The sequence below is a fragment of the Eublepharis macularius genome, chromosome 16 (genome assembly GCF_028583425.1).
Source record: "Eublepharis macularius isolate TG4126 chromosome 16, MPM_Emac_v1.0, whole genome shotgun sequence".
Lineage (NCBI taxonomy): Eukaryota > Metazoa > Chordata > Lepidosauria > Squamata > Eublepharidae > Eublepharis > Eublepharis macularius.
Genome location: NC_072805.1, coordinates 44,706,076 through 44,721,416, shown reverse-complemented (window position 1 = coordinate 44,721,416; position 15,341 = coordinate 44,706,076). Strand labels below are relative to the sequence as shown.

Genomic DNA, 15,341 nt, shown 5'->3' with positions numbered 1-15,341 from the left:
GACTAACATGGCTAACTCCTCTGGATCTATGATAGCTGAATTGAGTAAATTATACTTAACATGATCAGCAGGCATTGGGCCATGATACTAACAATCCTTTGTACTATGGCAGATTCCCCCCCCCTTTCGATTTTTGTACAAATCATGATGCATGTATGATTTGCTGCAGTTTGGAATTCTTTGTATTGTCGAAGGCTTTCACGGCCGGAGACCGATGGTTGTTGTGGGTTTTCCGGGCTGTATTGCCGTGGTCTTGGCATTGTAGTTCCTGACGTTTCGCCAGCAGCTGGGAAGATGCCAGCCACAGCTGCTGGCGAAACGTCAGGAACTACAATGCCAAGACCACGGCAATACAGCCCGGAAAACCCACAACAACCATTGGAATTCTTTGTTTGTCACATTGTTTTGATGGGATTGCATTTTGATGGGCTAGCCATGTTAGTCTGTTGCTGCAAAATAGTAAAGAGTCCAGTAGCACCTTTAAGACTAGCAAACTTTATTGTAGCCTATCAAGATTTTTCTGTGTGCAGCATTTTATGAATACACAGGAACACAGCACTGCAATGTTACGGGGGGAGGGGGGGGGACCGTGCAGCAATCATGTGCTTACATCGAGATTTATTTTTGACCGTGCTTTATCAATGCACATATAAGAATTGGAAATTTGTGAGAGGGGGTAAGCTAAACTGAAAAGCTGCTGTCCACGCACCGACTGCAGGATGCACTTTAGAAATTCTTCCAATTCAATAAGAATGAATGAAATGCAGTGAGGAGAGAGATTGGGGGCAACGGAAGCCTGGAAGCAGGAAAATCCCTACCCGTCCCTACCCGTGCTGACAAAATTCAGCCTACTTGCCATGGTTGCAGAGATAAGGAAGGGAAATGGATTTTTTTCCACACACAGTCTTGTGAGAACAGTACAAGAAGCATTATCTTTTGATCAGAAAATTAGTTTAAGTCGAACATTAGGCAAAACTCCCATTAGAGTAGTGCAAAATGATTTGGGCTTCCCGGGAAGGCTGTGGAGGAATCTGTTTTCTTGGCCTTTAAGGCAGGGCTGGGACAATCGTCGCCTCGGTTGCTTCTGGCAGGACTCAGGAGTCATCATAACTGGACTTTGGGCTTCATGGCCAGCCAGATTCTCCTACTTCTATGAAACAGTGCCATCTTCTGGCAGGATAAGAAACCACTGCATAAGGAGGCATAATGGGAGAATAATGAGCGATACATACAGAAAGCTTCCTTACACGCAGAGGAGTTAGCCGTGTTAGTCTGTGGTAGCATAATCAAAAAGAGTCCAGTAGCACCTTTAAGACTAACCAATTTTATTGTAGCATAAGCTTTCGAGAATCAAGTTCTCTTCGTCAGATGCCTTACACGGAGGCCGTTTCCACACACATTAGATAATGCACTTTCAATGCTCTTTAGTGATCATTTGGAACTGGGTTTTTGTGTGTGAAACAAAAAATCCATTTCCAAAGGATTGCTAAAGTGCATTGAACGGGTATTATTCAACATAAGTGGAAACAGCCTGAATAAGACCACCGGTCTAGGTCTATCGCAGTCAGTATTGCCTTCTCAGACTGGCTGTGGCTTTCCAGGGTCTCAGGCGGAGGTCTTCTACATAACCTCCTACCCGGTCCTTTTAACCGGAGGTGCTGGGGGATTGAACCTGAGACCTTTTGCATGCTCTTCCGCTGAGCCTCATCTCTTCTCCTCACATGGAACTCCTATGCTTTCCCTGTCAAGCCTGCTGAGATGTCTTATGTGCCAAAGTCCCTTTTCCCGAGTGTGTTTTCTCGTTCCCAAATCAGAATAGAGCTCTCTGTGGTATGACCGTCCATTCTTTCAACATCCAAAAGAAAACTGTAGTAGACCAATTTTGCAGAACAACAAGTAAAGCAAAGGAACAACCTGCCAGAGGGTAGAACACAATATTACTATATCTAATGCTGGAATATATATTATTTGATTTATTATTTTTTCTGTTTTATTTTTATATATTACTTTCTTATATGAAAAGTGCAAAGAGCTGAAAGTGCAATCAAAGAACAATAAATATCATAAATACTATAAACACAAATTATTACACAGGTCCTTATCAACAATAAATACACTAGCTAGAACCACAACTGGATGCAATAATCCTATAAAGTACAATTTTTAAAGTCCAACTGGTGAAGACACAATCCAAAGGAAGTTAAAAGATTTGGAAATAGTGATTTACTTTTATAAGTTCCTTTGGACTGTGTCTTCACCGTTCCTACAATAAAGACCTCTTATTTCCTTTCTAAGTATAAGCAAGTGTATACTTTGTTATTTTCTCTCCTGCACCCACACCAGCCAGCAGAACCAGCTCACAACCACCTATAATCACGCTTCCACTACTAAACAATAGACTCTGCTAACAACCCAAACATGGAATCCTTTAATTAGGTTTCTGGGGCCAACATACGAAACCCAATAGGGTTTGATGTGCAGGTATCTTAAAAGTCTCCAAATAAGGGCAACTTGGAGGTTAGTCCTTGAGAAGATCTGCCCAGCGACTGTCAAAATTTAATCTCTCCCTTAACCAAAGGAAAAACATAGTCAACAATGTGAACTCTGAAAATCCTCTTGTAATACCAAGCAAATCGCCTTTCCCTTTTCTGCTATTATTTACAACTGGATTTAAATATCCATCACATGAACGGCCCTCAAGGGATAACTGCGCTGGTAAGAAAGCTTGACAGCTTCAAAGCCTCATGGCAGATTTAGGCGATTCTCCTCTTCACAATGTAATTCATGTACATCGTGAAATTTTACTGCTGTATTAGAATGAACTTCAGCTGCACTGATCCATGCTAATACACTAAAAACGCTAAATATGCCACACAGAATATAATTCCTAGATGAGAAGTCACCGAGCGCCTCCTTGCTAACCTCTGATGGCAAAACACTCCTTGCTCTTTGCAATGGTTAGAACTTTGTTATTTTAAAAGAAAACTTTGCAAGATAAATCCAATAAAGGAGAAAACTAATAGATTCACATCTATTCCAAAACAAATAAAGGGATTATCGACTGAGTAATTGATTGCTTTTTATTTATTTATATTTATGTCATTTATAGTCCACCTTCCTCACTGGGATTAACTTTATTTATACCCTGTTTTATCCCCAAAAGAATCTTCCATCATTCTCCTTTTGTTCATTTTATCTTCACAACAGCCCTGTGAGGTAGGTTAGCCCGAGAGACCTTAGCTCACAAGGGCTAAGATGATTCTTCTTCCGACAGGCAATGGATTCCAATTGTCAAATACTTCATGCCCCTGACTTGAGTCCCAGGGACAACTGGAGGACTGGCCAGAATTACAGGGCATTTAGTCTAAACCTTCAAGCCACTTCTTGGATTCTTCTAATTTTGTCTTAGGACCGAACTAGACATTACAAGAAACATGGAACCGTCATGGCTGTGCGCGTATTCCTCTTCTTCTCTCAGAATACTGCAGGTTGTGAAGTTGGCTGTGCTATAAAGGGTGGAATAGCAGCAGTGGACTGACACCACAGCAGGTCTGATGTTATGAGAAAAACAAAGAGAGGCACAGCTCCTTGCATCTTAACATCTAGTTAGTGCAGCACACCCCTTTCACTTTTGAGCGAATGAGAGTTGCTTGCGGCCACTAGAGGGCACCCCGTATCATCAAAAATACAAAACTAGGGCAAAGCTATTAAGACATTTCAATCAGAAAAAAAAAACGTATCTCGGAAGTGGTTTCTTGAATCAAATGTGCATTACATTAGTTTGAATAAATTGTTTAGGTTGCAGGACTGGGTTTTCTTGGAATGGGATTTGAAAAAAAGACAGCCCTGTCTATTCCTGAACAGTTCATAGCCAAACTTCACAGGGCTGTTGTGAAGATTAAAAAAATCTAGCCCCTGAAAGTGTTCTCCGATGAGTTGCCAACCTCCAGGTGGTGGCTGGAGACCTCCCAGAATTACAACTGATCTCCAGATGACTGAGATCAGTTCCACTGGAGAAAATGATGGCTTTAGAGGGTGGGCTCTGTGGCATTATAACCTCCTGAGGTCTATCCCCTCCTAAAAGCCAGTTCCCAGGCCATACCCCCAAATCTTCATAGGCATCAACCCAGTGAATGGGCTGTACTGAGGAGGGGGGGGGAAAGAGGCAAGGGCTTGCGTGATGACCCAGGAGAGCAAGCTCCTCCAAGCTGGCACAGAGAGGGAGGATTTAGTCAACTTGCAAAGTACCATCAAATTCCTCATTCCTGAAATGCTCTTCTCTGCCCCCCAGGAATGTTTTTGCATGATGCCGTTGCAAAAACAGGGGACGAATACTGACCCACAGCTGATGCTGAGCACCCACCTCGATTAGTCCCCACCTCTGGCTCTAAAAATGCACCATCCCAGGTGGTCACCTACGCTCCCAAATTGGAAAATGCCGCCAAGAAGAGGATTGGTTAGATTGTCCCATCTTATAGGCATTGTCCCGTCTCCACCCACCCTCCTTGGACGTTCAACACCTTTAGACAATTACCCATGTTGTTCATCATGTGAACAAGCCTTAGGAGAGGCAGCATTTACATTTCCTAACTAAAGAAACCCTTGCCTCTGTATCTCAGAGTTCATTAATGTTACAAAGGCAGAAAAGTGGAAGATCACCGACTCGTATATTTTTATTCACCGTTTGGGTGTAGGGAAAGAAAGCGAGGTGATAAGATTTTAGATCTCTGTATATTTCTATTTTCTAGACTGGCGAGGGAAGTCCAATTCTAAAGCAACAGATGCAAGAATATTTGGGAACATCTGGGTCCCAGCTGAGTCATACAGCTGTGCTCCATCCAACGCAAACCACTCCGCTTCACAAATGTTGTGAGAAGTCAGGTAATAAATAACTGATCCATCCTAGAAATATGACGGTGGCTGATACAATAATTCTTCCTTATTCTGCCTTCCCCTTGCATACAACCTCCAGGTCCCTTTTTAGCACAGGTGGCAATTCCAGACAGGTCAATCAATCATCTGCCTGCCTGCCTATAAATAACCCAAAGGAGAAGGTGGGGAAATATTACAAAATCAGTTAAAAATCAGATCCAATGTAATTAGTTCACCAAGAATGTGTATGAGAGACTCCCAGCTGTTGTTAGATATGCAAAATGTAAAATTGAGTGCATGATTAAATGTGAAAGTAGGACAGGAAGTTATGGAGGTACTGCGGAAGTAATTAACATCTGTAAAGGGTAGGATGTGGTCAATATCAGCACCTATAAGCTGCAATCCTAAACACACTTTCCCAGGAGGAAACTCCACTGGATAGAAAGGGACATACTTCTGAGTAGACCTGTTTATGATCTCTCCCATGGCGAGTTAGGACTACCAGCTCCCTATTAATCCCTGGAAATATATTGTCTTGAGTACACTAATGAATTCTAATTCAGCAATTTCTTCCTTTGCAGTCCATGAAGAAAACGGTAACTTTTAACAGTCATTTCAGTTTAACACCCATGAGGAATTCCCCCTGACATCTGGACAAGGAATGCAAAAACAGCGGACACCTTTTATATGTAAATATAGCGTGTAAAGCTGCCTCTACCTTCAGAAGTACCAAAGCAACAGGCAATGATGACGCTGCAGACATTGCCCTGTTTTACTCTGAAACTTGGGCCTTCTCCCTGAGGTGCTAGATTTCCGCATACAAGAAGGTGATTGTGAGGGGGAGTATTCAAACATGCCGTTCTTGTGGTGTCCTGCGGTCCAACCTAAATGAACAAGAACCACCGCTATTGCAAGGAAAGGACCGAATATAAATCCGCCTTTGCAACGAGATGGCTTTGCAGATTAAAGGCTCCCCCTGGCGGTTGAATACAAACCGCTCAGTTGTACCCAAACAGAACAAGGAAACAGGTGAAGGCTGTGAATGCTTCTCCCTTAACAGAGTAGGGCTTACTTCCAAGTAGACCTTACTTGGCCTGTGTTTCTGCGAGTCTTTTTGCATTGAAACTCCAGTATTATTCTCTTGCCATTATTTTTTACCTTTATTTCCAGATACGTATCCCGGTAGCTTAGCGATTTTACCTGGAGAATTGGCGCTTTTCATACAGTATTTTGGGAAATTTATATTCCATTTCGTTTTTCATGTAATCTGCACAAAGCGGCTGGACGCAGCAAGGTTTCCATACATTGATTCCCGCATTACACAAACATATTTCCATATGTTTTAGTTACTTACGTTATTTATAATCTGCCTTTCTCACAAAGACTCGAGGCGATTTCTCTCACCCCATTCTGCAATCCCAGACCAACCGTATTACGAACATTTGCAGCAAGACTGAAACGTTGCAACTGCATTATTTATCTTTGGTAATGTATTTCCGGATGGATTTTTTTAAAAATTGTATTTTTAATCCCAGTGAGAAAGGCAGGACTACAAATTGAAAATAATAATGAATTTAAAAAAGCCAAGACGTCATAAAACTATTTACAAGGGAGCTTTGACCCCCTAAAAGCTCATACCTTGGAAATCTAGCTGGTTTAAAGTGCGATTGGATCTTCCACTGCAGACCAACACGACCCCTCCCCCCCACGAAACTAGTGCAATCCTAAACAGAGTTACGCCAGTATAAACCCATTGACTTCAATGGGCTTAGACTGGCGTGACTCTTCTTTGGATTGCTTTGTTGCATTTACGCTCGTTTTCAACTCTCTGCAATCCGTACGCTGTTGTATTTTTCACTGAACGTCCTAGGTGTTGTCTGCATTAACTTGCACTGTTTTATCCGCCTTGAGACTTAGTGAGAAAGGAGAATTCTAAATAAATGTATGAATTGAGGAAACCGAAAAGGGTGGGTGCTTGCAGAGGTCCCGTGATTAAGGCAGGACTATAAGTAAAAATAATAATTATGCATAACGACCTTATTAACGTCATCAATCAAAACACGAAACTGCATTACTCTGCCCAGCCCGGCTTCTTGCGAGAAAAAAGGGAGGGCCACCCCATTGTAGTGCGCATGCGCCACCCGCAGCCGGCTGCCAAGGCAAACAGAATCTTAGAGTTAGCACCCCAGCAACGGCATATGAATTCCGGATTTTCGCTGAAGTGCAGCCCATTACTTCCGGTTTCTGCTAGGCTGCCGCCATTTGCGGGGCAAGCACTTCTCGCGAGGAATTCAAAGAACCGCTCCATTTCTGGGCTCTGTGCCGGAAAAAAGATTCCATTTCAGGACGTATTAAATGCCGTCAGGGCCGCTGGACTCCGGCTTAGCCGCTTCACAAAACCCAGGCGAGTCGCTTGGCATTCTCTCGCGCTTATAAAAGCCGTTTGGAAGAAGCGGCGGTCAACACGCATGCGCAGGTGGCCGGCCCCGCCTCGCCCCAGGCGCATGCGCAGTACCGAAGGCTGCGCTCTCGAGCTCTCGCTTAGCCGCTCCACGGCAGTTCCTCACACGGCCTTCGGCGGGGCCCGGAGAGGACTCCCCTCCCGCCGCCTCGGCCTGGGAATGGGCCCGGCCCCGGCATGCCCCCTTGTCGACCTCGTCCCCGACCGTTGCCGGCAAGGTCAGCGCCGCCCGGAGAGCCCTGAAGGGGAAGAAGCAACGGTGAGTCCCTGAGGGAGGGGAGGCCACGCCCTCCAGCGGTAAGCCCCTGCCCTCGGTTCGAAAACCCCGCCCCTTGGGTCTAGCCCTGGGATTCCCCAGCAGGACGCTGCGCGCGCAGCTCTTCCTAGTTGCCCCTCCTTGCCTTGCTAACATCCAGGTTGGCCTGGAGATCTCCCGGAATTCCAATTCCTCTGCAGGCTGCACAAATCAGTTCCCCTGGAGAAAATGGCTGCTTTGGAGGGTGGCACCTATGGCATTATGTTTCAGCATTTCTTCAGCTCTATGTCCTGGATATCAACTGTACTAATCAAACCCTGTGTAATCCGCCTTGAGTCTCAGTGAGAAAGGCGGACTATAAAGCACAAAAATGAAATGAATAATAACTGATACCCTATTGAGGCCCCTCCCTGCCCCACACTCTCCCCTCTCCAGGCTCCCCCCCCCCAAATATCCAGGATTTTTCCAACCTGGAGCTGGCAACCGTACTTAAGCCTGTGATCCCTGCTCCCTCTCTGTACCTCAGACCACTTTCCCTGCCTTAAAGCCCCCTGACTTATTTGGAACTGCCTGCTTGCCCCTCCTCTCCCTAGGGCCTAGAGTTGCCAGCTCCAGATTGGGAAATTCCTGGAGACTTTAAAGGTGGAGCCTCAGGAGGGAGGAAAGGGACCTCAGCAGGGTATAATACGATCGAGTCTATCCTCTGAAGCAGCCATTTTCTCTAGAGTAACTGATCTCTGTTTCCTGGAGATTGGCTGTAATTCTGTGAGACCACCAGACCCTACCTGGAGGTTGGCAGCCCTAGGGGGCTTCTGACTTGACTCTCTCCCTTTGCCTCCCAGAAAAAGTGCAATGCAATGAAGCAGTGGCTGGTTGCTGTTCCCCCTCCCCTTCTCTGGTGCCCTCCCTGCTTGTAGGTCTTCCCCTTCTGGTGTTCGATGCACCTCCCTTCACCTGTAGGGTTGCCAGTTCTGCTTTGGGGGATACCTGTAGATTTTGGGAGTGGAGCCTGGGGAGGGCAGGGTTGGGTGGGTGGAGCTCAGCAGGTTATAATGTCGTATAGTCCCTCCTCCAAAGCAGCCATTTTCTCCATGGGGACTGATATGTATGACCTGAAGATCCGTTGTAATTCTAGGAGATCTCCAGGCCCCAGGTAGAGGTTGGCAACCTATTCAACTGCCTTCTTTCTCTTTCCCCATTCACAGTCTTCTGTCTCCCCCCCCCTTCCCCTCCATTTCTTCCTTTCCCATCTACTTCCCACTCCTCTGGCTGCATTCCTAGGCGTATTTACTTGGGCTGGATTCCAGAGTGGCAAGCACGTTACTTTGCTAGCATCTAAAAAAAAAGAAAAATCTGCTAGGTTTTAAGATGCTGCAAGCCTTTTTGTTTTTACTTACTTGGGAGCAGGGCTTTCTTTTCATCTGGAATGCGGTGGTACAGAGTTCTGGAACCTCTTGAAAAGGGTCACATGGCTGGTGGCCCCACCCCCTGATCTCCAGACAGAGGGGAGTTGAGATTGCCCTCTGCACTGCTGGAGCGGCGCGGAGGACAATCTCAACTCCCCTCTGTCTGGAGATCAGGGGGTGGGGCTACCAGCCATGTGACCATTAAATCCCCGAGGGCGATTTAAACTTTAAAAAATTTCCCCCTTGTTCCAGCTGACCCAAAGCGACGTCATTGGCCCTGGGAGCATGCGTGCCCTTTGCTCACGTGATACCAGGGGCCCCACCTCCCGCCAAGAGTTGCCCCCTGTGCTGGCAACCCACTGAGTTCCACCACCTCTTTTCCCAGAAAAAAGCCCTGCTTGGGAGTAAGCTTCATTGAACATAGTGGGGCTTCCTAATGAATGAACACAGCCAGGCTCAAGCTGTGGTTTCCTAGGCTCCCACCAACCCGCCTTCGCTTCAGCTGTTTTCCCTTCTTCACCCTCTTTTCGTCATCTTGATCAACGTGTGTTTACTTTGACTGTAGGTCCTTCAGGCTACAATTCGGTTTTCTCATTTGGGAGCTAGTATGGTGTAGCGGTTAGACTATCGTACTAGAATCTGGGAGACCCGGGTTCGAATCCCCGCTCTGTCAGGAAGCTGGCAGTGTGGCGTCGAGCCGGTCACACTTCCTCAGCCTAACCTGCTTCGCAGGGTGGTTGTGAGGATAAAAAAGAGAGGAGAACAAGGTAAGCTGCTTTGGGTCCCCATTGGAGAGAAAGGTGGGATATACCTGAAGCAAATAAATAAACACTCCCAAGTAACACATACCTGGGATTGCAGCCTTCAGGTAAATATAAATATTCCAAGGCTGCACCGTGTCCTGCGTGCTTACTTTTACAGAGGTGGTAACCAGTTTTCGAACGGTTCCTGTCCATGCTGCAGTGGAAACTGACAAGAATAAACATTCCCACTTGCAAAAAATCTTCCCTGACGTTATAAAAAAACCAGCAAGTCAGAAAGAAGGATTCTAGCCTAGTCTACTACTTGCAATACTAGGTTTCTGTGTGCAGAAAATTTTATTTTATTGCCTTGAAGGAGTATTCCGCATGCAGTCTGCACAGCCGACCTCTGAAAATGTGTAGAACGTGATTTTTGTCCCTAGAACACAATTTTCCAATCTTTTTGCTAACTTTGTACTCAGATTTTGTACTCCAGTACCATTTTATCCTAAGGCTGAGCTTTGCGCTTCTGGTGTGGAGATACTAATATGCAGAGCTAGAACATTTTTTTGTTTTTGCTGATTCCCAGAGGGCACCAATGACATTTTTTTCAGGCATTGCGGTGATTATGAGAAGGGGAAGTCTTAGCTGTGCATTCTCTGTGTTCCTAGGACTCAGTTTGGAAGAGCGCGGGGTTTAATCAGTGCGGCATGTGGGACAGTTAGCTTTTTGGCCTGATGTGTCTCTGCTAAAAAATCATTTCATTTACATCCACCTTGTTTTTTGTGTGTGGGGGGGGAACCCAATGCTGATCCAGGAATTGATGCTTTTGTTGGCTCCTCTCTCTCCAGTAGAGAGACAAAAGTACATTGTCATTGATTTAATTCATTAGTCTCCGTTTTAAGAAAGCCGACTTGTGAAACTGCTTCAGGATGAGTCAGACCGTTTCTCCATCTACTGTGATTTGCAGTACTTCTCTTAAAACTTGGATCTTCTTCTTAGGACGCGTGTACTCCTTTATCACTGAGATCTCCAGTTATTCTCTCCCCCAAGTGTTTAGGGCAATCTTGCCCCCCCCCCAAACCCCTAGTATTTGAGATTATTTATTTAGATATTTATACTCCGCTTTTCACCACAGTGGGGGCCCAGAGCAGCTTACAGCGTCGTTCTTCTCCGTTTTAACCTCAGTACAGACGTTCTGGGAGGTAGGCTAGGCTGAGAGCGTGGGACTGGCCCGAGATCACTCAGTGAACGTCCGTGGCAGAGTAGAGATTCCCCTGGATTTTGGAGTCACTCTATGCATGAGACTCCTCGGCGCATGTTCGTCAAGTGTAGGGAGACGTAAGGTTAGCCAGGAAGCATAGTTTAAAAAGACTGAGCTGGTGGAGGTTGCTCCTTAGAGGGTTTGTTAATTTTATCTTCGCTCCAGGAAAGGCTCTGTCAATTTCACCTCTCCAGTCTAAAACTTTATGGGGCTGCAATCAGAGGGCAAGGAGGAGTGGAAATGGGTTGGAGCTGCCTTTCTGAGCCGAGCTTGGACCTGGAGAGGTTGTAATGGGCTGAAGTTTCTCTTCTGGCATTTCACAGCCCCTTCACACACCTCCAGTGTCTAGCAAAGCCTTTGCCCTGCTGCAGGCTCTGTCTTTTAAAACTGCCCTTCCCAGCTAACATTGCATCTCCTGACACATATTCTTCACATGCCAGATGTTTCTTAGACAGACTCTTAGTCTGTCACTCTAATCTCTCTCTTTCTCTCTCTCTCTCTCTCCTGAGCCACATTAAAACTATAAACTGCAAAACAGGAGACTCGATTAATTCCAAGCAAGGACAGTAGGCTGTGTCGCTGGATGTTCCTTCATTCCTTTGCCCCCTTGATGCTTCTGCGGTTTGCTTACTAATGATGACATGGCAGAAGAAAATACCTTGAACTGTCACTAGTTACTAAATCTGTGATTGTTTATCTTTTTGTGTATCATGGAAGAAAACTGGCATCTTGTATTGTCCTGACCAGAGCCAGAACTCGGTAAACCTTCAGGGAAGCTGGCTGATGAATAACTCAGGATGATTTCAATGACTGGTTTAGCAGTCCAGTGATGGTTTGGCTTGACAAATGTCGATTTCATTGCTTTTGCTTTAGTGAGGGAGTACATGTGGGCAGTGCCTGAGAATCCAGGATGCCTGAAATGTACACCTCGCAAAACCACAGTTAAGATCAAAGGTGTTTAATAAACTAACTTTGGATCACAGTTTCAAATCCTGGTTTGATGGACCCCAACTAACTGTAGATTACAATATAGCCTGCGTTGGGATGATCCTACTATAGTTAGCTTACTCAAACCATTGTTTCGTATTAGAGCAGTCCCTCAGTGGAACAGGCTTCCTCGGGAGGTGGTGTGGTCTCCTTCTTTGTAGGGTTTTAAGCAGAGGCTAGATGGCCATCTGACAGCAGTGCTGATTCTGTGAACCTGGGCAGATCATGAGAGGGAGGGCAGGAAGGGCTACATCAGGGCTTACTTTTCATTGCTCCTTCTTACATGCCCAGGATCACCACTTTGGGGTCAGGAAGCAATTTTTCCCAGGCCAATTTGGTTAGGGATCCTGATGGTGTTTTGCCATCTTCTGGGCACGGAGCAGGGGTCACTAGGGGTGTGGGGGGAGGTAGTTGTGAATTTCTTGCATTCTGGAGGTTTTGAACCAAATGACCCTGGAGATCCCTTCCAACTCTATGATTCTCTGATTATATCTGATCTTTGCTCATTGTACCCTTCAAGTTTTTCTTGGGATGTTGGTGCACAACTGTCGAATTATTATGACCGTAACCCTGCCCCTTGTTGAACAAGCAGGTCTGCTCTCTTCCCTACCCCTCCACCTGGATATAGATGCTGGCCAGCTCTTTGACATCATTGTTTCACACAGTGTGGTTGGTACCTGATGTCGCAAGTCATTGGGGCTGTGGGCTTCTGACAGGCCCTTGTGACTTGCCCATCTTCCATGATGTGATGACATCACACAGCGGGTGGGGCACCATCGGGATGTGTGTGCTGAACTGCACAGATCTTTTCTTCCTCACAGCTAGAACTTTACAACTTCTTTACTTGTGAGTAGCAAAGGTTTCTTCAAAAAGATTGATTAGCAAGTGGTCTCCCCCCCCCCCGCCCCTTTTGTTGGAAGGGGTGTGTTTATGCCAGAACAAAGCATGTTGCACACACAAGCTGCAAAGGAGATACAGAAAGCGGGCTCTAGCTTCCCATGAAGCGCAGCTAGTCCTCTAAAAAAAAAAAAAAGCATACACTTTTTTGAGATGTGCCTTCAGGATTGCCGGGGCTATTCAGTTGCAGAAAATCCATCCCTAGCTGTCGTAGAGCAACTGTGACCTTGAGAGCAGCGTACGTGGAATAAAACAATCAAGGGGGGTTAATTGGGCGCTCAGAGGTAGATGGGGCCGGGTGCAGCTGCTGCTGCTTTGCCACAGGAGAGCCTTTTCAGGAATAGGCTACGTGAGAAGAGATGCTGACTCGCTACTTAGCTGGGACAGTTGTTAATGAGTGTATATATATTTTTAAAAGGAAGAACCGTAGCTGTGTATGTCAGCCTTGCTTGTGCTGGAAATGCCAGTGATGCTCACATTCGGAGGTTTTTTCTGCCCAAACGCGATGGCCATGATGAAATTTTTCCGGTTATGTCTGAGATCACAGAATCCTTTACCACGTCTCTGGAGGTGCTAAAAATGGTAATGTTCGTGAGAATCCCCGTAGGATGTAGCGTTCTTCCTCTGCTATGAGTCGCACAGTTCTTGTAACGATCAGAAGTTGATTATTTGACATAAAGGTTCAGTGAGGACGTAGTGTTTAATGGTGGTTATCCCGTAACCCTGGTTCGTTGCCAGCTCTGGTTAAGGTCCCAAACGTGCGCTGAAGCATGTAGAATTGTTTTGTTAATTTATTTACGTTATTTATAGTTCACCTTTCTCACTGAGAGCCAAGGAGGATTCCACAGTGTTCGGTCAATGCATTCAAAGGTATGAAACATCTAATAAACGGTAGAACAGGACTGGAATTGAAGAAATCTGAAACTAAGTAGAAGTTTGAACACAGCTCATGTATTAAAAGACGACACATTAAGCAAACAGTAAATGGTACTACATAAGAAGAAATGCGATGCACCGGGAAGATAATGAATACCAGAGCCTCCAGAAAGATTTGCTTGGCTCTTCGCAACCAGCGAGGGAGAGAGACTGGAAAATCTGGTTTACTCCTTAGTTTGACGCAGGTGTAATACTTAACACTAGTTATCTCAAACCCATGGTTTTAAAACATACCCTGCTTTTGATACTTGGACAAACATTTAACCAAGGCAAAGAAAACAAACCGTTCATTTGGCTGTTCATTTAGATGCTGCGTTCTTTCCATATGGTTCAAGCTAGTCTTGACAGTTAGCGTTGGACTGCGCAGTCCTAAGTGAAGGTCTGCCCGCCTAAGCCCATTGAAGTCTGTTTAGGATGAGAACCCTTAGTTGTATATGGTTCTGTGTGTGCTGCGCTTCTCCCTTCCGTTATGTCTGCATCGGGTCTAATTTGTGCAGAGTTTTGCGTTGAAACCAGCTCTTTTGCTACACTCCTCCCTTAAGCAATGTTATATAACTAGTTGTTATTTGTGCTCGTTCCGTTCCCCCTAGGTGCTTGCGTATTGCATGTACGAGTGTGCAAAATTTCTGGGTGGGAGAAAGAGCCAAAGTAGCATTTATTTTTCAGTGAATGTTATCGTTCAGGTGCTGATTCACTTTTCTTGATCTGTGTTCTGGCAAAAAGACATGCAGTAGAGCTGCTAGTCTCTTTCCAATGCTTCGCTCACTTACTAGGGAACTTGGAGTAAACAAGTATCTGCTGCATGCGATTTGAAGTGGAACAGTGGGAGGAGACAGTTACTGAGCCTGTTTGAGGAATATTTAGTAGCGAGCTTCAATGGCTAACATAAAAGGAATAAAGCCAGAAAGAAAAAGCAAGTAAATACATTAGAGATGCAGGTATACTAGCTTGCGTTGTCACAGAGCGTTGGATTCTGCTTGGAGAAGGTTTTTTCCACTCGTGGAAAGTCTTGTTTTGTGCTACAGTGTTGTGTGAGAGAAGTGAAAGGGAATTCACAGGTAGCGTTCTGCTTGCACACGAGGAAAATGTGGAAGAGAGAGAACTGCCTCTTGTAGAATTTATCTATTGTCATGGTTTGCAAAGTAACATGGCTCGCTGTTTTCCTTCCACTCAGCAGTTCTTTGAATCTCGTTTAATGTGTGGGAGTCATGTACACTTCATAGTATTTTAGCATCCTCCCCTCGCAAACAACAGGCTCCATCCCTTGACTGAAGAACAGTACACTCCTTCTATCTGGGATGGTCGTCCTCTTCCACCGAGCGTGCAGCTTTGGGAGGGACGCACATGGAGAGGTGAGGGAGGAAGGGGACACCCGCCTGGCCAGCCAGATCAGCCGAATAAACTCTGGTGATGAATGGAATGACAGCTGTCGCAGCCAGATGGCCCCACACATCTGCAGGCTCCATCCAGTGTCGCAAGTTGAACTTTTTGTTTCTGTAGCCTCCATTCCCCAGTGTGGTAC

The 15,341-nt window shown here is 45.6% G+C and overlaps 1 protein-coding gene across 2 annotated transcripts in view; it reads left to right on the top strand.

Moving 5' to 3' along the window:
• Positions 1–7,391: 7,391 nt before the first annotated feature.
• The window catches only part of ZDHHC7 (zinc finger DHHC-type palmitoyltransferase 7), a 30,136-nt gene continuing 22,186 nt past the window's right edge, over positions 7,392–15,341 (top strand). For both annotated transcript variants that reach the window (XM_055000737.1, XM_055000738.1), the window contains exon 1: positions 7,392–7,592. The gene's annotated coding sequence lies outside the window, so the exon portion shown is untranslated. The remainder of the gene's footprint in view (positions 7,593–15,341) is intronic.